The sequence below is a fragment of the Prionailurus viverrinus genome, chromosome A1 (genome assembly GCF_022837055.1).
Source record: "Prionailurus viverrinus isolate Anna chromosome A1, UM_Priviv_1.0, whole genome shotgun sequence".
In the NCBI taxonomy this organism is placed as follows: domain Eukaryota; kingdom Metazoa; phylum Chordata; class Mammalia; order Carnivora; family Felidae; genus Prionailurus; species Prionailurus viverrinus.
The window spans coordinates 132,126,969-132,153,560 of NC_062561.1; the positions used below are offsets into that span (position 1 = coordinate 132,126,969).

General features: G+C 39.2%; 1 protein-coding gene across 4 annotated transcripts in view; it reads left to right on the plus strand.

Annotated features, from left to right (window-relative positions):
- Positions 1–11,038: 11,038 nt before the first annotated feature.
- The window catches only part of RNF180 (ring finger protein 180), a 205,054-nt gene continuing 189,500 nt past the window's right edge, over positions 11,039–26,592 (plus strand). For 2 of the 4 annotated variants that reach the window (XM_047877739.1, XM_047877757.1), the window contains exon 1: positions 11,039–11,174. The gene's annotated coding sequence lies outside the window, so the exon portion shown is untranslated. Of the gene's footprint in view, positions 11,175–11,202; positions 11,454–26,592 lie in introns of those variants that run through there. The other 2 variants (XM_047877749.1, XM_047877762.1) reach the window with 2 other exon arrangements.

Genomic DNA, 26,592 nt, shown 5'->3' on the forward strand with positions numbered 1-26,592 from the left:
AGAACAGTCACAGCTTGGAGAGTGTTGTTTCAAATCACAGTCAGTACCCACTTATGATTCAAGATTTCCAAACTGAGCTCTTGATTAGTATTTAGCACTGCCTGATTTAATAGTCACCAAATTGGAGGGATACATGGAAAGCACATTACCAAATTTCACAGGGCTTGCCCGTACTTCTTGGACATCTTTAGGGGCAATCTTAGGTTTCATATATCCAAAGTGATCCTCTTTCTTTGTAAAACATGTTTCTCTTACAGTATTCTACATTTATTTTGAATACAACCACCATCTAGCCAGTTATGCAATTAAGAACTATAGTGCAGTCATCATAGGCACCAACTTGGCCTTTTGTGACAATTTCACCTCAAGATCGCTCAGATAGGAAAGTTACTCTATTTCTTCCATAATGCCAACACTTCTTCACAAGATTAGCACAATAGCCCCTATTGGTCTTATTGAATCTGTTCCTAACTCCCTCCAATTCATTCTCTACACTGTTGACAGGATGATACTTTCAAAACATGGGTCTGACACATTCATGCAGCTGCTTGAACTCTTTAACGGATTCTCACTGCTTTGGAAATAAAGAACAAAATATTTACCGTAGCCAGTGAGGCTCTGCAAGATCTAGCCTTTTTTTTATCTTGCTAGCTGCATTTTATATTATACTTTTACTCTGGCTCTGTGTCAGCCCCCAAGGGCTTCTTTCCAGTTTCTTGAACTGACAATTCATGGTTCATCTACAGAGCCTTTATATACTCTTTCCTTCTTCCAGAATGCTTTTAATTTCCCATTTCACCAAATTGCCCATTATTTTTTTTTCACATTTACTTTAATCATCATTTTCTCAAAGGAGCCTCCCTGAGCTCCCAGAGTTGGTCAAATCCTTCAGGTATATTCTCTCCTACTACCTTATCCATGCCTCACGTAGCATTTATCTTTTTAATTTCCTTTTATTCGTGTGATTGTTTCCTAAACTAGGCTAAAACTTTCAGAAGAGTAGAAACCATTCTTGTCATATTGACCATTGGAGTCCCGTAGTATTTGACATAGTAGATGCCTATTAAATACCTATTTAATGAAAAGATAAAAGTTGATAGTGGTAAATGTGCAATTGTACATTCTGTTCCAAAATCTTAAAGAATCAAAAGAATTGGATTTGAGTTTACGACAAACCTCTTATTAACAAAGAAGATGGCCATAACCTTTGACTACCCTGAAGAGCATTCACTGTACTCCCACACTATGTCTGAAGCAACATGCCTTTGTACTGGCTGCTCCCGGAGTGCTCGTGCCCTCAGGTAGACACATGGCTTACCTTTTTCTCTTTCATACCTGCTCAGATAGCACTGCCTCAGTCAGAGTCCCAACAGGAAGCTGGGAAGTACTTCCTTGGAAGTACATACATGGAAACAGGATACTTCAAGGGAAGTTTATGAATTGTAACCTCACCACCGCCCTCAGAAACGTTTTGTTTCTTTCACTGCTTTACTTTTCTCCCTAGCACGTTTGGCTTTGTACATACTGTGGACTTTATTTATTTATTTGTTGTCTTTCCTTAGGCAAATGTAAGCTCTACAGGAGAAAGATTTCGTTTTGTTCACTGCTGTATCTTCCCACTATAAATGGACACATGAAAGATTATCAGGAAAAATCTCCTGAATGAATGAATGCACTAAGTCCTGGGTTATATATTTTTAGGAGGGGCATCAAATATTAGAGGAGAGGTCCAGGATGGTGAAGTATCTGGCCTGCGTGTACCATAAATAGCTGAAGAGCTTGATCACACTTAACCTAAAAGTGAGATGGCAATGGATTGCCTTCAGATCTGTAAAGGGCTAACCTTTAAAGGTTAAAACAGACATTCTATTAATATGTTCCATCAGAGGACAGAATTAAGGGCAGTGGACAAAATGTTTTTAAGCAAGAAGCTTTCAGGATAATATAATAAAGAATATTTGATTAGTTAGATCTGCCCACTAATAAGACAAGGAAAATTTTGCTTTGTTCAAAAGTAAATTGGTCATCATTGGAAAAGCCCTAACAGAACGAAATGGCTATCTTCCAGAATATTATGGAAGAAATTGCTGAATGGGATGGAAAGTTTAACTAAATTTCCCATTGCAATGCACCAAATACACATTTTGGTTGAACAACGAAAGTTTATGTCAATATTTGGCCAAAGTCAAGGCCAAAACTGAAAATTACCATCATAGATTGAGTTCTTGAGGGCCTGAATAAAGCTGAAATTTTATTTCAAAATATTACTATGGGGAGCCTGGATGGCTCATTCAGTTGAGTGTCCAAACTTTGGCTCAGGTCTTGGTCGCATGGTACTTGGGTTCAAGCCGTGCATCGAGCTCTGAGCCTCGCGCCTGCTTTGGGATCTGTGTCTCCCTCCCTCTCTGCCCCTCTCCTGTTGGTGCTCTGTCTCTGTCTCTCTCTCAAAAATAAATAAACATTAAAAAAAATAAAATTGAACTGCAATGTTGTAATTAAATTTTATCATTTAAAAAGCCTCATATTATAGTCATGAATCATCACTTAGCACCACAGCTGCTAGGTGCTCATTACACTTGTGATTCTGAATGCTCATCTTCACATGAGCTTGGTGGCAATGCAAGATAGATGTCAGCTAGCTCTGTCAGTGCAATATACTGACCTTTTTGTTATTAATCTTTCCTTCCTCTCTGACAGGAACCAACCAAGGTTATCCATTCTTAAGTCTCCTAACCTATGCCTTGTTAATGCTCTGGACCCAGAGATTCTTGGATGCACTTTCACCGACAACCCCAACAATGAAGTCTCATTCCCTGACTGAATAAAATGTTTCCTGAGGGCAATTGTGTTAACCTTTTGTTTTCTTTCTTTCATGTACTTGTTGCTTTACAGGATCACTTAGGAGAATTTTTTTTTATTTCATTAAACTTTGGATATAGTAACATATCAAAATAGAAGGTAATTGGTTTTCAAAATAAAGAAGATGTCTATGTCACCAGAAATGACCCTCAAGTCAGCGTTTGGCTTTGTGGCCCTCCAAAGACCAAGGCCAAAGCTAAGGCCAGGGAGGAGTTTGTGCCATAGCTAACAACTCTCGCTGCAGGTGGACAGACACCTCAGAAGTAGAATCTGCCTTATGACTCTGATAGGATAAGGCAGGGCTAAACAAGCATTGGTATTCAGGGGTCTTCTGGTTCTAAAATTCTATGATTTTATTATTTTATAGATCAGGAAACTGAGGTTCATGCAGATTAAGTGGTTTGGCCTGAAACAGCACAGATAGTGAATGAACCAGGCTTGTGTCTTGCATCACAGTGGCATTCATTCTGTTCCATGGTGCATATTCCAAAGGACAAAACTGTTAAATATCTAATTAAATTGCCCAATTTCATGTAGGCACTGTGTGTAGAATGTTGCTCTCTAGGCAATACTCTAAGAGTAAGTCTCTAACCATAACCTTTCAAAAAATATATTTTTTAACGTGTATTTGTCTTTGAGAAGAGAGACAGAGCATGAGCAGTGGAGTGGCAGAGAGAGAAGGAGACACAGAGTCTGAAGCAGGCTCCAGGGTCTGAGCTGTCAGTTCAGAGCTCACCATGGGACTCAAATCCACAAACCGTGAGATCATGACCTGAGCCGGAGTCAGATAGTCAGACAGTTGGACACTTAACTCAGAGGAGTTGGATACTTAACCAACTGAGCTACCCACGCACCCCACCTCCTTTTTTTTTTTTTTTTTTTTTTAAGAATTACTGACTTGGGCATCTTTCCTTCAAATGAAACTTGTGAAAAGAGTACAAACTTGTCCGTCCTTCATTAAAGGATAGAAGTGACAGCCACTCTGAATACTAACAGTTTATGAGACCGTTAGGTATATGACATGATATGCACCAGTGTAAATGATGCTCTTTTGGTAAATTTGTGAATTTCATGTCCTCACTGTCTAAGACCATAAACTTAAATATCAGGATAGACTCAGGGTTGGGCCTTTTTCAGGGAAAGCAATAGTAGACTATCTGGTCCATTCAGACCCACTGCTGCCAGAGTGAGCTAGAATAAAGACTGTCAAAATATTTAAATAGTTATATTTACTTGAGTTACTTTGGCAAGGCAGCACGTATGAATCACAATTCTTTTTTTTTCTTTTTCTCTCCTCTCCCTTTTTCTTACTCCCTGATAAATAACCATTGTTTTTGCAAACCAGTTTCATTTAAATTCTGAAGCCAAACGACTAACATTTGAAATGGGTCCCCTAACAACGTTTGAAGATGGAAGGGATGTGTAACCTTTTTGAAACTAGTAATATTCTCAATTTTGATCAATGAATTTGTTTCAGTAAATGTACTGATGGAAAGACTACTTTGAGATATTCACTTAGAAAAGACAATGCAGGTGAGGGGCAGACTGATTAGGAAGTTATCTCAATAACCTGGAAGGAGCCACCACCTAAGAGTTAGTGTTTAAAACGTGTACCCTGGACATGTAGGCTAGCAATTACTGCTCAGTCCACCTAATGATTATTGTAGTAGCCCTCTAAAGAATAAATTGTTCCTACTGAAAAATTACCTATTTAAATGCTTTTGTTGTTTACAAGACACTGTCACATTTGATAATGACAACTGGATTAAGACATAGCATTTAAGAGAAATCAATTTAATAGTTAAGTAATCTTGGAAATAAAGTTATGTGATTTGCACAAGATCATGTAGCTCATAAATCAAGAACCCAAGTTTTTTTTTTTGTATTTTCACAACATCATACTTTCCTTTGAAAGAAAGTTTTTCCCATTAGGTGTTTAAAAAATTCAGGACTGAACATAATTTATTCATTCTATATTTATGGTAAATATATATCACATATTTTAATTGGTATGTATAACTATGTTATATATAATTATAACTTATTATAATAATGTTAATAAGCTCCTGATTTAGTGTCACTGGAGTGTTTTCAATAGAATCACATTTCATTCCAATAGTAATCAAATCCATTTTTTAAAAGTATCTACTCTTGAGAGAGAGAATGCAGGTGGTATAGGGGTAGAGAGAGAGGGGGTCCGAGGATCCGAAGCAAGATCCAGGCACTGTGCTGACAGCAGGGAGCTCCCAGTGCTGGGCTTAGACTCCCAAACTGTGAGTTCATGACCTGAAGTCGGACACTCAACCAACTGAGCCACCCACGCACTCCATAGTAAAATACAAATTATTGTGTATTTAGTAATGGCAAATAAAAATCAGATTTATTCGGCTTTTTCAGATTTCATTTGGCCTCAGTTCCATTTTCAGTGGGTCCATTTAGTCTTACATGTCCTGAAGAGAGAGAGTTAAAAGTACAAATGTGTAACCACTTTTCCTGAGGGTTTTTCCTTCTCCATGTGTGTTATCTACAAATCTCTAGGAGATTTGCCCTCTTTAATAATTTTGGTCTTAGTTGCTTAACTTTTCTTCTGCAGGTACAATGCAGATACTTAGGGATTACTTTGCCATTGTCTTTCTGGCCTCGTTGTATCCTTGCCCAGTCTGGGACCCATGTATTCACCAGCAGTTCTTTTATGAAACATTAATTCCTTTGACCTTTGTCTTTGGGCCCTGCTCACTTTTCCAAGTCTAGGCCTCCTATGAATCATATCATTGTACTGTCTTTGTTTTTCTTCCTGAGATGCTGAACATTTTGGAGGGAGTCTAAAAACCTGCATATAGACTTTTACCAACATTCCAGCTTCAGCCTGTGTCTTTTTCTGATGTCCAGTAATCTCTTATTCTGTGCTCCATTAATGACACAGTCACCACTTAAAATAGACACTTTTTGTTTTGAGAATTTGCCCACCTAAATATCTGTTTCTATATTCTGATAACAGTACCCAATATTCCTTTGGCGGATTATGCCTCTTCCACTTTCAACTTTTGTGATCTGAGTAAGGAGGCTAATTCCTCTCAAAACTCCTATCCCAACACATCCACACATGAGTTTTATGGGTGAGAAAATAACATCCAATTGGTGAAGTTGTTGGTTACGTCCTTCTAGTCACAGTGACTGATGGGAATGGGCATGCTGTCCAAGTCTGTATACTGAGTATCAGTTCTAGAACTTTGCTGCAACTATTGAGAAAGAGGCATTCTTCCGCTGCACTTGCTAAACTGCTTGAATTTCAGCCTGGAACTCCTGGTGGCCAATTGTGCCACCACATAGACTGATCCTGCCTAAAATAAAGTCAACACAGAGAAAAATAAGGTCGAAAGATTGAGATATCCTGCTGATGGCATCATTTGAGCACTTAGATCCAAATATGGATAAAACTATCGTAGACTTATTCCTATGAAGTAATGACTGTTTTCCTTGAGTCGACTTGAATTTGCTTTCATGTCATTTCACTGAAATGAGTCCTAACTAGAGTATTGTTCCACAGAAACTGTTTTCTTGAAAATTGTCGATAATAATAACAGCTGGTATTTGTTGAATCCTTACTGTATGTTAGGTGTCATTTTAAGCTCTTGACATAGACAAAATCATTAACACTTCATAATAACTCCGAATTATTTCCTACTTACAGACTAAGAAATTAAGGCAAAGAGAGATGAAGAAACTTGCCCTAAGGTTTTATAAATTTAAGTGGGATTCAAACCCAGGCATTATGGTCTTACAGTCCAACACCTAAACTCTATTGCCTTGTGCGTCATCAAACCCAGTTACCTTTTCTTATCCCCCTTAACCTCTTTGCTGTATTCAGCACTATCCACTTGTGCTTCATACTCTCGTGGAAAGCCTTTGCTTTCCACAACATGGTTTTCTTACGGCTTTTTCCAGTCCTTCTAACAGGAACTTCTTTAATTCTTTTTCTGCCATGCCTCCTAAATGTAGAATTTTCCTAAGGCTTCTCTATTCTTCCCTTGGTGGTCTTACAACTTCCAGTATCATTTCCATGAAAATGATGCCATTAACTCAAGCTTTTATTTCTAACTGCCTACTATCTCCACATCACCTAAATGTCTGCTCAGATCTCAAGTGTCATGAGTTGCAGCATGCATTATTGGGTTTCTAGGAATAATTTATAATAATTTAATCTTGGTTGGAAATTATAACTGAAGCCAGATGTTAGAAAACTCAACTCTCAGATAATGCAAAGCCTATTGACACAGATACTTTGAGATGGCTTCCTACTCAGCTAGCCATTCTATCTGGTTGGATGACAGGAACTGTTAGTAAATTTTGAGATACCAATTATCTAATAGTTAAAATAAATTAACACTTATCTGGGTCTTACATCATGACATTGTTATCTGTCATTTTACAAAAAAAGAATGAAAGATCTTCTATGAAGAATTGACAATCATACTCTTCATTTGTAACTTGGAGATGATGAATACTTGTTAAGATGTTTATTGTAGAAAGTTTCACCTCAGGTTGTAAACTGGTAGAGAGGTTGTTTTTACTTCACCAAATTTGTACACATTGACTCCTCTCTAGGGTTCTGGTTTTCAACCTTGGTCATACATTGGAGTCACTGGTGGTCTCTTCGCAGGAAATTCTGATTGAATTGTACCAGGGTGACAACTGACATGGGTAGTTTGACCAGTTCTTCAAGAGATTCCAAGGTGCTGTCACGGTTGAGAAGCATCGTTTTGAGGGTTCACTTTTTAGGTTGCTATAGATCACCAGTTGAATTTTAACTTCTAACATAATAGGTTTTAGTGCTAAAATTTTAACTGGGCATCCTGGTTTTATTTGCCAAATTTGTCAACCCTGTCATTTCTCTGACTATATTCTGTGGCTTCATCGGAAATAAGAGGCTAAATTACATGTTTTATTCAGTGTTAAGACTTTCTGTTTTGTCTTTCTTCTTTCAGTACTGTTGGCAATAAACTTAATCCTTCTAAAAAATTTATTTCTATTAAAAAAAAAAAAAGAACACTGGCTTCTGCTTCCATAAGCTGCCCACATTTTTCTTTGTGGCTTCCATATTGTTTTCTTTAGCCCCACAAGACTCTGACTACAGCTGGAGAAGGTTTTCTGCTTCAAAAGGATCATGTGATTAGCTTGGGCCTACCTGGAAAATCTAGGATAATCTCTTTATTGGAATTCGTAACTCTAATTACATCTGCAAAGTCCATTTTGCTATGTAATGTAACATATTCAGAGGTTCCAGGGATTAGGATGTGGACATCTTTTGGGGGCCACTGTGCCTACCACGGTTGTCTTGGGTGTAATTTTCACTTTTCTAGCACACCCCCACCTCACCCCTTTTTTGTAATAGAGCATACCCTCCAGCTGTTTTCTGAGAAAGAATGTCTGAAAAGCATATTTAAAATTTCACATAACTGAAATCTCTTTTTTCATCCTCATGTTATTGATCTCTAGGTTAGAAATAATTTTCTCTCAGAATTTATCATTTATGTTTCTGTCAAAAAGTCCAATGTCATTTAATTTCTGAATCATAATAAATGATCGATTTTTTTTTCCTCCCTGGAACCCATTAAATTCTTCTCTCTGACACATGTGCTTTGAAATTTCACAAGAACACACCTTTATATAGATTATTTTTATCCACTGAGCTGAAAGCTTGTGTCCTATTGCCCTTCAGTTATGAGGACTGTTGTCTTGGTTTTCCTCAACAATTCTTTTTCTTCTATTTATTGTATTCACTCTTAGGTATTTGACCTTGCCTAGTCTAATTGCCCTGGATAAAACGTGCAGTACAAAGTTGAAAAGAAGTAGCAAGAGAGGACCTATTTGTCTTATTCTTGATCTTAGGTATAAGTATCAATTCTCTCACCATTAAGTATGATCTTAACTTTGTTTTTTTTATAGATGTCTTTTATCAGGTTGAAGAACTTCAGTTAGTTGAATGTTTTTATCATGAAAAAGCATTAGATTTTATCATGTGCTTTTTCTTCATCTATTGAGATGATCCTGTGGTCTTTACCCTCTATTCTATCTAAGAGTACAACTTCAGGAAACCAACTTTGCATTCCTTAGATAAATCCCTGTTGATCATGTCATAAAATGTTTTTTTTCTTTTTTTTTGTATGAAAAAAAAGTTTATGGTCCCAATGAATAAATTATTTTGATTATATAAAACAGACAAATCAACATACAGAAAATGCCCTCTGAGGTACCTTTTGAAATTTGTACCTTTGTGTATAATACCTATTCAAAATATAAATTAAGAAAACTCTAATGTAAGTTTTGTTTTTAATTATTTAATTTATTTTTTAAATTTACATCCAAGTTAGTTAGCATATAGTGCAAAGATTTCAGGAGTAGATGCCTTAATGCCCCTTACCCATTTAGCCTATCCCCCCCCCCCACACTCCTTCCAGTAACCCTGTTTGTTCTCCATATTTAAAAGTCTCTTATGTTTTTGTCCCCCTCCTTGTTTTTATATTCTTCTTGCTTCCCTTCCCTCATGTTCATCTGTTTTGTATCTTAAAGTCCTCATAAGAGTGAAATCATATGATACTTGTCTTTCTCTAATTTTGCTTAGCATAATACCCTCTGGTTCCATCCATGAGTTGCAAATGGCAAGATTTCATTCTTTTTGATTGCCGAGTAATGCTCCATTTTGTGTGTGTGTGTGTGTGTGTGTGTGTGTGTGTGTGTGTGTCTGTGTGTGTGTGTGTGTGTGTATATCACTTCTTTTTTATCTATGAATCCATCGATGGACATTTGGGCTCTTACCATACTTTGGCTATTGTTGATAGTGCTGCTATAAACATTGGTGCATGTGTCCCTTTGAAACAGCACACCTGTATCCCTGGGATATCTCTGTATCTCCTGCCACTTTGCTGAATTCATGGATCAGTTCTAGCAGTTTTTTTGGTGGAATCTTTTGGGTTTTCCATATAGAGTATCATGTCATTTGCGAAGAGTGAATGTTTGACCTCCTCCTGGCTGATTTGGATGCCTTTTATTTCTTTGTGTTGTCTGATTGCAGAGGCTAAGACTTCCAATTCTATGTTGACTAACAGTAGTGAGAGTGGACATCCCTGTCTTGTTCGTGACCTTAAGGGGAAAGCTCTTAGTTTTTGCCCAGTGAGGATGATATTAGCGTTTGGTCTTTCACATATGGCTTTTACGATCTCGAGATTTTTATCAAGAAAGGATGCCGTATTTTGTCCAATGCTTTCTCTGCATCTGTTGAGAGGATCATGTGGTTCTTGTCCTTTCTTTCACTGATGTGATGTAAAATGTTTCTTCTGTATTGCATTTGGTTTGCCCGTTTTTGGTTGTGGATTTTCTATTAATATTCATAAGGTATATTGGTCTGTAGTTTTCTGAACTCCTTGATGTCTTTAGTTTTTGTTAATGGTTTCATTGGATTCTCAGGTGGGAAATCATTACAATGCAGCTGTAGTCTTGGACAAGAATCCATCTCAGCCGCTTCAAGCAAATGGAAATTTCTGCATCTAGCAGAGAAAGCTATATAGTTTTTAGACGTTCCTCTCCTTAAAACTTCCTTTCCCTTCCTCAAACCAACTCATAAAACTTGGCCTTTTATGTTCTGAAACTTAGGTATCATCTTCTGATGATCTGTTCTCATTGTTCTGATGTACTGCTGAAAAGTCAACATTTACTGCAAAAGACCCCCTCTCTGAGTAAGCACTTTTGATTTACCTCTGGTTATCCACTCACTTATACCAACTGTGATTGGTCAAGAGCGAAGTCAAGAACACTTCAGTGATTAATCTCAATTGAACAAAAGTGGAACCGAAGGCACAAGAAGTAATAGGCCCTGCAGGTGGGATCAGAAGTCAGACCTCCAGGAGGGACAGGGTGAGGCCAAGATTGAACAAGGCACGGGAAACTTCAGTTGCTCTGGTAGGGGTTGGCGAGAGAGAGAGTAAGTTCGCCCCGTCTCCCCTAGCGGGGCATTGCTGGCGCGGCTCTGGTCTGCACGTGGTCAGGTCAGGGTGGGGCGCAGCCCACACCCGGCCTGCGGGGGCGGGACCCACGGAGATAAGGGAGCAGGGCGATCCGCGGTGCGGAGCGCCCGGGCGCCGAGACCGAGGCGAGCTCGAGCGCTTTCCGCGGGGTTTGGCTCCTGTCGCTTCCCGTCTCCCAGACCCGGCTTCGCGGCCGCCGGAGCCGCCGGGCGGCGAGTGCTCAGAGCCGGGCTGCGAGTGGCCTGGCGCGCCGGGAGGGGGCGCGGAGCGGGCGGCTCCCGGAAGCGGACGCAGGTAAGGGCCGGCGGCTCCGGGCCCCGCAGGGCGCGCCTCGCCGAGAGGGTCCGGCCTTCACCGGCCCTGAGCGGCCGCGGCTGCTCGGGCCTCTGCTCCTCCCCGAGCTAGGACTGCTGGAGGGCTGGCCTGGCCTGGCCGCGCCGCCCCCCGCCCCGGGCCTCAGGTGATGTGGCCACGGTGGTTTAACTTTCGCACTTAAGGCTCTCCGTGGAGTCCTCGGGGCGCGACCGGAGACGGGGTGGAATTACACCGGGTCTGGAAACGTGAGCCAGGGCGGTGAGCATCGGGGCCGGGGGTGGGGGGGGGGGGGGGAACAGGGATCCGGCGGATGGCGGGGAGTGGGGGGGGGGGGGCAACTGGGTGGACTGTTGGCTGCCCTCCAGGTCAGAGTTAAGGAACTGAGTCCTCCTGGGGAGAGTCGGCACACACCCCCTTCCGTGGCCCGTTGCCTCTGCACAGAGCCACTTTCTTTTGTCTGGTCCTTTTTGGTATTGGCCTTTCAGCTGCTTTTGTTGCAGCCTTGGATCCAGAGTGTACAGAATTTGCTCGGCAGAGGTTAGAAGGAAGCTTTGTGCAGCAGCGGGGTGAGGTGGGCAGAGGGTTGTTGGGGGGATGTTGTTATTAGTGCCATAATTAGCGTGCATTAACACGTATTTATCACCGTGACCTTTTCCAGATAGTACTCAATACTTTTGTAGCATCTAATAGTTTGGCTGGACCCAAGACAATATTCATTAGCTAACTTCAAAGAAACGTTGTGTGGACAGGTTACTATTAAATTGCCCCATTTTATAGGCCAGGCACCTCAGGCACCCACGCCCAAACCTGATGATAAAACTAAGCAGTCAGCCCTTGAGGAAGAACTTGTCTGGCTGAGAGTCATCCTCGGTCCAGTCAGTCACTCAACCTTGAACAAAATGTAGGGCCCACAGTGCTCATCTGACACATTGTATTTTTGTTAAGTCATTAATTACTGAAACCTTTTGCTAAAAATAGAACTGAGCCCTTTTCTGACTCTGGGAATAGCACCCATAAAAATCATTTTAGTACATCAGAATCATTTTGTTACCAGAGCCCAAGTTCAGGGCCACCTGGGCGCCTTCGTACTTCAGCTCAGGTCGTGATCTCCTGTCTGTGAGTTCAAGCCCCCGCATCAGGCTCTGTGCTGACATCTTGCACTCTGTCTCTCAAAATAAATAAACATTAAAAAAAATAAAATAAAAACCCACCCAAGTTCAGCTTCCTGTTGCTGGGAAGGCTTAAGAGATGAGTTTTCAGTGGAAAAGAATATGAGCTTTATTCATGAGGCTGGCCACCTGGGGAAAAGGCGGACTCTTGTCCAAAGGCCAACTTTGAAATTTGTCTTGCCCTGATATTTTTAAAGTATGTTGATCAGTTAAGGGAATACAGTAGTCTGTGATGTTTCTTGATTAGGTGCAGACTCCACGATGCCAGATACAGACTTAGCTTTGTACTCAGAGGTTGTGCAGAGAAGTTCCTTGGTGCCCCGGGTTGATTGTGCAAAAAGACCTGATTCCTTGGTACCCAGGGGTGGTTGTACAGGAATACTGTTGTTTCTGCAAAGGAGGGCAAGGTCTATAGATGCACAAAGGGAGGTCAGTAAAGTCATTCGTGTGACCTTAAAAAGAAAAAAAAAAAACATTTCGCTAAAAGAGGGCTGGTCTAACCAGCAAGCTGAGGGGCCTTCAGGTGGACTTCCTGGCCTCTGTGGCCTGGGAAAGTTCTGGTCCCATATTCCCCAGGGCCAATGTTCTGCAAATCTTGGAGAAAGCCAGTTAGTTCTGTTACAGATCAAGGGCCTTAAGTCAGCAGGCAAGGAGTGTGTTAACTTGAAGCAAGTTAACCCTTAAGACCAGCTGGAGTGCTGTTACATGTTCAGTTGGATCAGGAGAGTAGTAGTAAGGACTAAGGTTTTGTTTTGTTTTTTGTTTTTGTTTTTTGTTTTTTGTCTTTGGTCTGTCAAATCTTAAGCTCCTATATAAATACTGTGCCACTGGGAGCCCTAAATATTTATTTAATGAATAAGTGGAATAGAAGAAGTGAGCTCCTAGGTATCCTAGAACAATGTGCAGAAAGTTTTCCCAAACAGAAGAATTAAGCATTTAGGAGAATAGCCATTTTAATAATTTCAATGACATTTAACTTGTAATCGGTCACATTTATGTTGTACTTTTTTGACTCTCAGAACCATCGACAGTTCACCAGTTTTCCTAGGGTTTTCTCTTATGTGAATTTGCCAATAGATCTTTTACTGTCCATTTTTCTTCCTCCCTTTCATTTATGTATTTGGTTTTTCACAGTGAAGGTATTTTTTCTTCTAAAATCAAGTATTTAAAAAACCAGCATTCTTTCTTGGTAAAATAGACTCAAGTAGGACTTTTATGAGTGTATTTTAGGTTAGGCGCTAGCCTCTCTAATAAGTAGCTGTCAAACATCAAGCAAGAATTCTTTCAGACAAGTATGCAATGAATCTTTAATCATTTTAATGGAGCTCTGTAATATTTTATGACACATCTATTTCATATAATGCCTTTTTATCAAGCAGCATAAAGCTAAACATTTCATTAAAATTTTGCCAACGACAAGATCCTTAGACTTAATTATTGACTCATGAAATAAACACAATTCTTTGCCTTACACCACCTTCATTCATCCACTTGGGGAAAAAAAAAAAGAATGATAATCTGGCCTTTCTGTCATTAGTGATATTTGGAGAGTTAATGAAGTAAATATTTTTAACCACATGGAAGAAAGATGCTCTGTGACTTCAAAGTGTGACTATAGAGTCATGAAACCCTGCCCTTATCCAAACATGCTGTTATTTATTTTTTAAGGGAGAGTGTTCATTCCAAGTGGTCACTTTAGGACACTACATGCCTCCAAAAGTTGCTATTCACAATTATTTTGAATCTTTTGGAATGTCTAGTCAATTTACAAGTAACAGAAACGCTTTCAGGATCGCTTTTATAAGTACTTGTTTTTGTTTGTATTTTTTAATCAAACTATTAACTCCATTAGAACACCATTTTCATTTGCTAAATTTGAAAAATGATTTCTGCACGACTGTGAAACTCTTCCAGATTTTGCCACTATTAAGGATATTAAAAGATTATTTGAAAGGCTATGAAAGCAATTTCAAACCAGTGGTTTAAAAATAGTTTCAAACAATGGCAACGTTGTTAGAATAACTTTGCATCCTTCCCAGAGTGACTACTCTAAAGGGAACAATACTTACTTGAAGGCTAAAGTTCTATGTCTATATATGTATAGGCATAGATATACTTATTTTTTATATGTACATTTGCATGTTTGTTAAATAATTTGAAATTCATAATTTGAATTGTAACCTAACAATTTATAGTAGTCCACAATAAAATGGGGACATGAAATGCCCACATTAAAATATCTTGTTTTGGCTCTAGTATTCGATAAAGTGCATAAAAAAGGAATCATATTGATGAAAACAAAGTATTCTTGTTTCTTCAAACATCATCCACTTAATTAACAAGGGTTTTTTTTTGCTTTCTTAGATTTTGAAAATATTGGAGGAAATGACTTGAATGGCAAATCTCTTGGAAAAGCTAGCTAAGGAAATTAGATCTGTTGCATTTTTTTATCTTGATAATTTTCTCTGTAGCAAACAGGAATATTATAGATGGTTATATTAATAATAGAACTGACCTCATTCTATAATCTCTTTACTTGATTATTTCACTGGTTTGATGGCTGGAAAAATTTAGAAACAATCAGTAGATCATTAGCACACATATTTAAAGCAGTTTCAAAACATCCTTCATAAAATTGCTGAGATAAGCATGAGAGTTATTCTGAATTAGATTTGCCTGACCTATTTAGAAGCCTGTTGAAAAAATTTATCCAAGGCACCAGAATTGAAGTGTGGACACCAATTCAGGCTGCTTTTTTTAACAAATAGTATAGGCAGGTTGGCCAATGATGTGATGAATAAATTGAGAACTATTTACTTACTTAATTAATGGAGCTAGAAATTAAAACTGAAGTGTATTTTTCTGGCCATATTCTACTCAAAATTTTGGGTTTAAGGTAGAGACGGTTCTTTCTCAGACAACTTGTCTCCTGGAGAATATATAAATTGTGTAATAAATATTTATATGGCTGCACTTGGCTGATTTAAAACCAACTAAGGCTTTATGGTCCTAAATAAAGCCTTCTCTCTTCTAGTCAGGCGTTATTCTTTTTGCTCACCAACCATATCCTTTCCCAACTTAGTGTTTTGCCTTATATTATTTTCCTTGCTCAAGATACCTATTTCTCTGCACTCTCCTTGACTAATGCTGTCTACATCGTTTCTATCCTTAAGACCCAGCTGTAATACCACTGTTTTCCACAAAGCTTTCCCTGACTCCCTAGTTCTTGTTTTCAGTTTACCAGGCAGTTGTAGTTGTTGGTTACTATCTATGTTTTTTATTATTTAATTAACTTTGTCCTTGAACTTGTTCTCCACCTAGATTTTTTTTTCTTGAAGGCACAAGTCATACCTTAAATATATAAATTTTTTTCTGAATCCTATGCAGCAACTAGAACACTGGATAATAGCAGGACATATCGGCTTATAAGGTTAGATCTATAAGGTGAATTTATTAATCAGGTACTGAGGTAAAATTTCTTAATGCTTCATAATTGTATCAGTCATTGTTCTAGTGGAAAACAGATTGCAGGCTCAGATGGGGTAATGGAGAAGAGTTTAACTTAAAAGGTGTGCCTGGATTAAAATACACCAACAATGGATGGTGAAGTATCTCACGACTATCTGTAGTGGGAGCCATTATCATCCCTAGGCCTGAAGGGTAAGAGAAGAGAACCATTAGTGAAACCCAAAGACAGTAGCTATGTGGAGGGAAAGGCTGTGTGACTATAGCTCTGGTCTTTCTGTGATCAGGCAGGGGAGCAGCTGCAGGAATAAATACCCCAGCTTCACTTTCTTCCAGTCCTCTGATGTCCTGTTTCGTTCTAGTTTAATTCAGTTACTAACATGCAAGAACACTTTATTTATGAATGATGTATTTCATTTGAACCACCATCCTTTTTTCCCCCCTTGTGATGTTAGTTGGTATGGTATTGGTATACATGGCATCTCAGTGATTTGTTTGTTTCGTCATGTGTTGTCTTTTGCTTATACTGTGCACAGGTGGAGACCTAGAACTATGTGCATGGTCATTGGTAAATCTCCCTTCACCATTCCAACCATTTGATTTGGCTGAATCAATCAAGGGTGCTCATTTTGTCTTTGTGCCATTTTCATAGAACATTGATTTTCAGTCTTGGTGTATGTGGTTCTGAGTGTCGTCATTCTGATTCAGGCAGGTTTAGGATAAGGCTTGAGCATCTGTTCTTTTACAAAGCATTCACATATTTCAGATACACAATACGTGAGAACCACTAGCAAAAATAGTCACTTTGACCCAAAGGTTATGGCTGTTGCCCCCTTTCTCCTCATTGTATATGTAGCATCATCAAGGCTCAAATGCAAATTTGATTGTGCTTTATGTACTCTTGAAAGCAAAATAACTGTCTTAGATTTTTCATTTTGTGAAATGCTTATGTTATAGGATGCAAAACATGTGGCTTCCATGTTAACAAATTTCAAGTTTAGAAAAATCATAAAACATTTCAAATAAACAATACAGAAAATAATATAATGAACACTCATGTTCTCATCCCTTAGTCTTATAAAAAATAACATATTACTATTATTAGTGATTTTTTTAAAAGCCCCTTTAAATCCCTTCTTAGAAGTTACTATTATCTTAAGCTTGGTGTCTGTTACTCCCTTTAGTATTTTTAAACTGATGCTACAGAAACATCAGTAAACAAAACATAACATTGTTGCACATGCCTTAAATTTTTTTTGTGACTGTTACTAAGCTCTGTGTGTCCTTCTTGAATGAGCATATTTCTGCAGCATTTTTTCCTTGTTTAACATAATGTAGAGTTTTTTCTAGATACATGTAGCTTTAGTTTACTTTTATTATACAGTATTACATTGTATCCACGAACAGAAATTTATTTGTCACATCTATTGATGACCATTTGGTATGTTTCTAGTGTTTTGCTACTGCAAAGTGTTGCTAAAATGAACATTCCTATATGATATATTTTTTAGGTTTTTTTTTGTGTACATAAACACTTAGATGTATAACTGTAAATCAGTAGATGCACGTTCTCTTACCAGAGTTTGCCAAATTGCTTTCCAATATGTTTGTGCCTCGTTGTGCTTTATGAGTCTCTTGATGCTGCTTCCTACCATTTTAATGTGATATTATCAGACATTTATATTTTTCCCAATGTAATGGTTATGAAATGGTGTCTTATTTTAATTTTAACTTTCGCAATTTCTGGTAGAATTGAGCACTTTTCATATGACTGCTAGCCATGTGGTTTTCCTCTTCTAAAAATGGTGTTTCTCAAAGTTTTGCCGCTTTTTACCTTACTGACCTAAATTGTTCCAAGATGAGTTATAAATAATATGAAGAAATAAATGTGGCATGCAGTTTGTCATTGGAATGTCCATAAAAGTATTAATCTTTTAACCAATTGTGTAAAAGAATTTCCCAGTTCAAAAGTGATACCTGAATAGCAGCATCCAGTGTAGTTTCTTCGCATTTTTCTTTAAGTTCCTCTGAAGATGCAGAGTAACATGAAAACTCAACATAAAACCAGAAAACAAAACAAAACAAAACAAAGAAAACACACACACACACACACACACACACACACACACACACACACACCCCACATAAAACACAAAAACCAGAGAAGTGACCTCAGGAAGCAGATTGTCCTCTCTGAGAACTTCCCCACATCAGCACCTTCCTTTCCTATGCTACTCTTGCCTGTTGATGCAGACTGCCTGGTGAATATAAACTCGGAGGCTTCTTTCTGCTCCCTCAGTCACTTCCCTCAAGTATGCAGGTCTTCTGCCAACTAGCAAACTGGGGAGACATCCCTCCCACCCTCTGAGATACCACTCAGTGAGGCAGGGACTTGTGGATATTCCTTTACTTTCTGTGTTCCATGCAAATTGCAGGACGTGCATAAGCGGAATGTAGGGGGTTTGTGGTGGGTGCCACAGAGCATTCGGAGACCTGCAGCCCAAAGAACCCTGTTGACAGTGTATGGAAGCAGTTGTACTCGGACCTGTCTTCATGGGTCCTGTCAGTTCTCTCCCGGGGAAACGGATAGGCCATAAAAGCTGGTGCATGACATCCCCTCTGAAGAACACAATAGAGAACAGAGAAACAGGTGGCTGACACCCTGCTAGAGATAGCGAAACCATGTGGAACACTTTGTGTTTATTAGCAAGCTCTGCCACCATAGACCCGAGCAGGTGGCCAGAAGAGTGACCGTGGTAATTTTTTCACCTTGTCTGTATAACAGCAAGCCTAGGCAGATCTCCCTGGGATTAAAGGGTATAGGGAGAAAAAGAAATAAAACAAACTTAAATGGCACCCCTGAAATACCATGGAACAAAGGAAGGTTGATTATTAAAGGGGGTTGTGATGTAACAATAATTTCAAGGTCTTGATGGGTAGTAGCACCATGTTTTTCCAGATTTTTATGTTTTATGCCCATATATTTTGTAGCCTTAGCCCTTGATTTGTGCCTCAAGGATTCTACAAATAGTGAAGGATCTAGCCCCTTCATTTATTTTGTCAAGTTGAAATTTTGGAAATCCTTATAAGATTTCGTAGGAGGGGAAAAGGGCAACTGCTGGTTTTCTCAAAATACTGAACTTAAAAGAAATTTCGCAAGTTGAATCAGTTTCATTGGGCTGTCTTACTAATCACCGTTAAAATTGTGTGTGAAATTATTGATGTTGGATTTAATCATGAGTAACTGTTCAGAATGTAGGATAAGTTAGTGCATCACATGTGGAGAAACATTTGAAGAAGGCAAGGGGAACCATACATCCAGTGGCCGCTGGGGGCCTCACTGAAGGGGAAGACAGAAGAAACAACCAGTACACCATGGCTGTTTCAGGATTATTCTTAAGTCACATCTTCTTAGTACACCATATAAGAGCATCACTGAGTTTCAGAGAGACCCATGCTGAAGGCCTGTCTATGCAGAACACCTGTCTGTAGAAGCATCTGTTGCCACATTGTGAGAAACTGGAGAATGATAACCCATTACCTGTGTCCTGATGTGGATTCCATAATTCTAAAGAAGGGCGGGGGATGGGGGGGGGGGGAGGAGTACACAAAGGCAGCGCAAACTTTAAAAGTGGAAAAGTACCACTCCCCATATGGTAAGCCAGGAGTGTGTGTAGTTTTTGTGGACTCTGTTAACTCATTGGAGCCTGTTTTATTTTTAGAAGAGTTGAAGGGGAGTACTTCTGATGTCACCCAAAAGCTGCTTAGGACTGAAAGTAGATCTTGAAGCTTGGAACTAGTTACTACTTCCCTGTCTTACCTCTGCTTTTCTTACTGTAGTCCTCCTGGATGCCAGCAAAAGGGGCGGGGGGGGGGGGTGATGTTTTTGCCTCCTTTGTTCCAATAAATGGCTTAAGAGAGAGCACTTTCCCCCAACTTTGAACTGTCTGTAAGGACTTCAATCCACTTCACTCCTCATATCCTTACAAATCTTAAGGCTCTAGAAAATAAGAACCTTTTCCTCACAAAGTAGTGAGAACAGTTCAGGAAGTTACTTGACTTCTCTAGGCCTCAGTTTCTTTATCCATAAAATGATCTTAATAATCCTTACCTCATGGGAATGTTCTGATGATTAAAGGAGCTAATGCCACTTTATAAGTACTGTGCTCAAAATAGTATCTAGTATTTAAAATAATACTAACCTTTGACTTCATGTTTTATGATTAGAGATTTTAGTTTAAAAATAACAAAGTATATCTCTTTATGGCCCTTTGCTAAACAGAAAGATGGGGCACCTGGGTGGCTCGGATGGTTGGACATCCGACTTTGACTCAGGTCGTGATCTCATGGTTTGTGAGTTTGAGCCCCGCATTGGGCTCTGCACTGGTGATGTGGAGCCTGCTTGGTATTCTCTGTCTCTTCCTCTCTCTCTGTCCCTTCCTCACTTGTGCTCTTTCTCTCAAAATAAATAAATAAAACTTAAAAAAAAAACTTAAAAGAAAAAGAGCAAGGTTTTCTGATGGATTCCTTCATAGATGTTTATAAATAATTTGAATACATCCAGTAATCTATAGTTGTCAAACTACATCTGATGTCCTGAATCTCAGACTGTGTTCTAAGATGGAGTCTCTAAAAAGTGAATCTTTGTAAGCTTTATGAGGCGGGGACCAGCTTCCTTTGGTGGTGTTTGCTAAACTACCCTGGTGATGCCAGTAAATTGTGCCTTGACTTTAAGCAGAGTGAGGAAGTAATTTTTTTGTTTTTGTCTTACCTCTGCTTACTTGCTTATTCACTCAACTGACTGGTGCCCAACACTGTGTCAGCACCACAATAAATTACACTGTCAAGGAGTTTGCAACTCAGCAGCGAAGACAGACATGGAACAAGTAATGAAAAGTGTGATGAATGTTCTGAAGGAGAACTAGAAAGGTATTTAGTGGAAAATAATCGTTTAAGGATGATCCCCACGTGCACCCCCTTCGGAAAGTGGTATTTATGCTGACTTGAGGGATATGGAAGTACTCTCTAGAGGGTGGACGTAAACTTTATAGTGATCCAGCAGTAGGAGGCAGAGGAGGGAGCCAGTGGAGTGGAGGATATGAAGAAAGGCTGGATTGCTGGACTGTAGAGCCGTGTGGGGCAGAGTGTAGACAGCAGTCTGGTCAGCAGAGCACAAGGAAGCCTCTGAAAGAAGCAGCAGAATAATGATTTGTTTTGCATTAACATCTTCAGTATGGAGAATAAAATGTTTCAGGTTTTCATGGAGTAAAATTTTGGTGACTAGAACCATCATTTCTGACCTGGAGTTTTTGAAGGCACACACACATTTGCTTATTGTTTAGAGAGTACATGGGATGAAATATCTTTCTTTCCCCACATTTCTTCCTTGGTCTATTAGAGAGATTCTGTTCCACTCTCCCTTTTCGAAGGAACTGGTGAGGAAGCTTCTTCAGTCCACCTTAATCCTCTTCCCTCCCATTGCCCCTCCCTTTTGGACTGCGAAGTTCTCCGAACATATTCTAAAATCATGACTTGAACTCTCAGTGACTTTACCAAATGACAGGAATAAGTTTTTCTTGCAGTAGTTAACAGAATGGGAAGCTTTCAGTTATAACCTGAAAACCTCTGCTACAAATAGCTTGAACTTGTCTAGAAACGTTTGAGTATGTATCATGTACATTCATGAATGACATTGTAACAAAGTAAAAGAAAGCTCTGGAGCCAGAAAGAACAAAGGGGGGCAGAGCTTGGAAAGTAGACACACAGAAACTATCCTTGCTGTTAGAGTGAGGTCACCTAGGTTCACTAACGGAAGGGCTTCTTGTTTTGTTCTGGTTTTGTTTTTTTCCCCAGGGGCTTGGGTTTTAATACTCAGACTCATCCAGGAGGCCAGAATCCTCAGGTATACATGAGGGCAGGCAGTTGGCAACTGAAACTTCCCACAAAGCCAGGATTTTGAAAGGCCAACATTCTCAGTGTAATAAGAGATTAGAAACAAAAAAACAACAACAAACAAACAAACAAACAAAAAACAAAAAAAAAACAATGTCCACAGACACAGAGAGATTATACAGAAGTCTGTGTCGGTCTAGTTTGAGCAGATTATGGAGAAAAGTCTCATCTGAAAATTTGCTTTATGAAATTTTTTAAATGTGAAAAATTTGAAACATACTCAGAAATAGAATTGTATAATGAATCCTCATGTATCCATCAGCTTCAATAGTTATTATTCTTTCATTCTTTTTTCTACATTATGAAATATGTTTCTATATTATATAGTTGGACCTGTGAATGACCAAAGCTACAATATTGATCTCTAGCTCAGGACCTTTAAAAAAGACAACAGCATTATATAGCACATCCACATTGAACTTAGTTCATGTATAATTTTGCTCATTTGTTTCAAAAATCTGTATTTTTAAAGTTGATTTCTTGGATTTAAGATTTAGTCACTGTCTACACATTGCTTTTCATTGATATCTGATATCTCTTAAGTTTTTCCTTCCTCTTAAAAATTCATTTATTGTTGAAAAAACCCAAGTTATTTGTTCTGTAGAATTTTTCATATTTTGTATTTGGCCAGTCATATCCTTACAGTATTATTTAACATGTTCCTTTATTCTTCATTTAGTAACTAAAATGGCTCTTAGATTTAGATGCTTGCTTGATTCAGTTTAGGTTGTTTTTTTTTAAAGAATACTTTATAGATGGTGTTGACTACTTTTATTTAAAAATTTTTTTTCTTTAACATTTTTATTTATTTTTGAGAGACAGCACGAGGAGGGGAGGGACAGAGAGAGACGGAGACACAGAATCCACAGCAGGCTCCAGGCTCTGAGCTGTCAGCACAGATCCCAACATGGGGCTTGAACCCACAAACTGAGATCATGACCTGAGTGGAAGTCAGATGCTCAACTGACTGAGCCACCCAGGCACCCTGGTGCTGACTATTTTTAATTGCACTGCATCAGGAGGCACTTGATGTTTGGTTGTTGTTATGGGCTGAATTGTGTCCTTGCAAATTCTTTTTTTTTTAACACTTATTTATTTAATTCAAGAGGGGAGGGAGGGGCACAGAGAGAGAGGAAGAGAGAGAATCCCGAGTAGGCTCTGTGCTGTCCGTCCTGCTATGGGGCTCAGTCCCACGAATGGTGAGATCATGACCTGAGCTGAAATCAGGATTTGGACCCTCAACCAATTGAGCTACACAGGTGCCCCACAAATTTGTATATTGAAGAGTTAATTCTCAGTACCTCAGGATGTGACTGTTTTTGGAGATAAAGCCTTTAAAGTTAAAATGACTGTTTGGGTGAGCCCTAATCCAATCTGACTGGTGTCCTTATAAGCAGAGAAATTTTGGATTCACACAGAGGCATCAGGATGGGTGCCTACAGAGGAAAGACCATGTAAGGACACATGAGAAAACAGCCATCTAAAACCCAAGCAGAGAGACATCAGAAGAAACAGTCGTGATGGTCCCTTGATCTTAGACTTCTACCTTCCAGAACTATGAGAAAAAAACTTCTTTTGTTAAAGCCCCCAGTGCCACAGGGCACTTTGTTGTGGTAGCCCTAGCAAACTAATACAGTTGTTCTCTATTTAGTTATGATTTGCTTAGTTAAGTTATTAGGCTTGATCTTTGAGTTCATGTGGTACAGCCTTGTACCTACATTATAAAATGCTCCATCATCCTTTTTTTTTCCCCTAATGTTTTTAGTATCTACTGATGGTGTTTTTTTCCTAAATCTCTCATTTTATTAAGGGGTGAAAAATGGTGATTATATTGATAATCCTACATTTATGTAGGGATCATTTGAGCATGATGCCTCAAAATAGCATGATGTCTCATGAGTTTTTCCCCAGCAACTATTTAGTTACTGTAAAAATAGTATGTATAGCAAAGGTAGACTTGATTCTTTTTATAATTCATCTGTTTTCAGATTAAGACATCCTTTAAATAACCTGAGAATCCTTAACTTCAGATTTTAGGGCTTGAATTTATACTACCAGGATGACCCAAGGATCCCCAAACTGAGAAACTTAACTACAAAGCATTCTTTTGTTGGTGATACCCCGTTAGCACCTGGCAGATAGAAGGTGAAACTTTTCCCTGGAGGAACAGGTCCTCTAACAAGGCCCCACACTTGTCTCATGGTAAAGATGAGTTTATATTCTGAGATTATGAAACCAAAGAGGAAGTGAGTGAGAATTAATAGACATAACTGAAAAAAATTTAGATCCCCAGAAAATTTAAGTGGGCCCAGGGCTTATTATTTTGTTCTTTTCTGTTTCCATACTCACAGCCTTGTAGATCTCCTGTTTTGTGGCTTTAGAGAACCATCCTCATTTAAATCTCCTCCTCAGATACTGTAATTTACAAGTCCAGATTCTGGAATCCAGCCGTGTCCTTAATAGTGATACTTGAAAGTCAAATAGACACCTCAGATTTCATGCATCCAAAACTGAGCTCCTGACCTGCCCCTCCTTTGTGTCTGCATCCTTGCCCATATCGGTTGATAGCAATTCCATCTTTAAAGTCGCTCATTCTAAAAAATTTTGAGCTATCTTTGATTCTTCTCTTAGACCCCGCATGCAGTCTCTCTGGAGACCTTGTTTCCTCTATTTACACTGTATGTCCAGAAGTTGACCATTACTTATCACCACCACTGCTACCACCGTGATCTGAGTCCTGTCTTTTGGCTAGATTACTGCAGCAGTGTTTTCCCATTCAAACAGAGTTTATCTGGTAATTGATAGTTTTAGTAACTGTATTTCTACTTTATACTTTGAATTTTTATTTACAACTAAATCTTGGGGCACCTGGATGGCTCAGTCTGTTGAGCATCTGACTCTTGATTTTGGCTCAGGTCATGATCTCAGGGTCATGGGATTGAGGACCCCCCCCCCCCACCCCCCGCCCCGCCATCAGGCTCCACACTGTGGAGCCTGCTTGGGATTCTCTCTCCATCTACCCCTCTCCCCTCCTTGCTCTCTCTCTCTCTCTCTCTCTCTCTCTCTCTCTCTCTCAAATAAAAAAACAACAAGAAAACACACACAAAATATAAAATGAAACAAAATCTTATGCCCTGTCTCTGGGAGCTTACAATTGATAGGAAGAAACAGATGTACCCATTAGTGTAATACCTGGTGGTACAGTGACATGAGTACTGATCAGAGGCTTATGTAACACATGAACTACTCAAAGGTAAAGGCTGCTCAGGAAAGATAAAGCAAACAGTAATAGCACCAGGAGCTTTAAACCCTTTTGGAGGGAAAATGATAGGATAATTAACTAAATAAACAGGCTCAGGTATTTTGACTCTTCTAGGTCAGTGCTTTCTCCACTGGTACATACCCTTTTCTTTTTCTTTCTTTCTTTTTTCTTTCCTTTTCTTTCTTTCTTTTTTTTTTTTGGTCTCTGCTATCAGTCTTTTGCAGTAAGCTAGTATGGCTGCCTCCATAGTCAACAAAAAGCCTTTCTGTGTAACTGTTCTTTTGGCCCAAAAGAAAAATGGATTTTGAAGCCAAATCAGTGTGCTTTTCTGTGGTGCCACTTTCTCCTCTGAATCCTTTCTTGATAGTTGATACTTGACCCATCAAAAAGAATATAGCTGTCCAGGGGCGCCTGGGTGGCGCAGTCGGTTAAGCGTCTGACTTCAGCCAGGTCACGATCTCGCGGTCCGTGAGTTCGAGCCCCGCGTCGGGCTCTGGGCTGGTGGCTCAGAGCCTGGAGCCTGCTTCCGATTCTGTGTCTCCCTCTCTCTCTACCCCTCCCCCGTTCATGCTCTGTCTCTCTCTGTCTCAAAAATAAATAAAACGTTAAAAAAAAAATTAAAAAAAAAAAAAGAATATAGCTGTCCAGTAAAAGCATGGCAAGTTAGCTACTTATTATCACCTTTCAGTTAAGACCATGTGTCGTATCATGTTAATGTATTTCACATAAAGTAAAGATGTTTCAGCCCATTTTTACCTTTCTGAGAAATCAGCATGAGAAGCATCTGGGGAAGTAAGACTCTGTTTAATCTCAGGACCAATTGGTTATTGGGATGTTTCCCTCCACAAATCATGTCAATTTTGTGTCTTCTCTCACCCAATTGGCTTAGAATCCCTGTCACCCTCCCATATGTTTTCACAGTCCATGTATTTGTTATTCATTGTGTTCTCTCACAAAATAGTAGTAGGGCCTTGGCAAATACTTACTGAATGAACATCTGTAGCTTCAAAGCACAATTTAAAATTCATTTTATTTATTTATTTTTTCAATGTTTATTTATTTTTGGGACAGAGAGAGACAGAGCATGAACGGGGGAGGGGCAGAGAGAGAGGGAGACACAGAGTCGGAAGCAGGCTCCAGGCTCTGAGCCATCAGCCCAGAGCCTGACGCGGGGCTCGAACTCCCGGACCACGAGTTCGTGACCTGGCTGAAGTCGGACGCTTAACCGACTGCGCCACCCAGGCGCCCCTAAAATTCATTTTAAAGTATCACCTGATTTTATTTTTCTTCTTGCTACTGTCTCTTCTTGGTCCAATAAGGAATATTGGTGGTACTTTTATTTAAAATATGTTAGGCCTACTTTAGATTGCTCAAAAATCTCCAAAATGACTAAACCTATTCCTTGGAACAAAAAATTGCCGACATCATCTGGTGGTTTCTGGTATTTACATATGAATACAAATATACACACAGCATTTTTGTAAAGTGTATTTTGCTTTCCTCACAATTCTGTTAATTCTGTATGTAATTTCTACCCTTTCTTAAATTT